This window comes from Neophocaena asiaeorientalis, unplaced genomic scaffold (assembly GCF_003031525.2).
Source record: "Neophocaena asiaeorientalis asiaeorientalis breed wild unplaced genomic scaffold, Neophocaena_asiaeorientalis_V1.1 scaffold212, whole genome shotgun sequence".
In the NCBI taxonomy this organism is placed as follows: domain Eukaryota; kingdom Metazoa; phylum Chordata; class Mammalia; order Artiodactyla; family Phocoenidae; genus Neophocaena; species Neophocaena asiaeorientalis.
Window position 1 is genome coordinate 5,000,609 of NW_020174046.1, and position 434 is coordinate 5,001,042.

The window sequence follows — 434 nt, forward strand, 5'->3', positions numbered from 1 at the left end:
TTTTTTTTCGCTGTGTTGGGTCTTTGTTTCTGTGCGAGGGCTTTCTCTAGTTGCAGTGAGCAGGGGCCACTCTGTCGCGGCCTCTCATTGCGGAGCACAGGCTCCAGACGCACAGGCTCAGTAGCTGTGGCGCACGAGCCTAGTTGCTCCGCGGCACGTGGGATCCTCCTAGACTAGGACTCGAACCATGTCCCCTGCATTGGCAGGCAGATTCTCAACCACTGAGCCACCAGGGAAGCCCCAAGCTCATCTCTAACAAAACGTCTGCCTAAATGGTAGATGCCATTGAGCAATGAGTAGCTGCTTAGTGTGACTCAGTAAACCAGCCAAGGTCAAACTCCTTCCACCTGTCCCTTTGTGCCAGCCATGCACACCAAGGATGCCTGTACATTAGTCCACAACAAAATCTTCCAATCTTTGTATCACCAATCAAG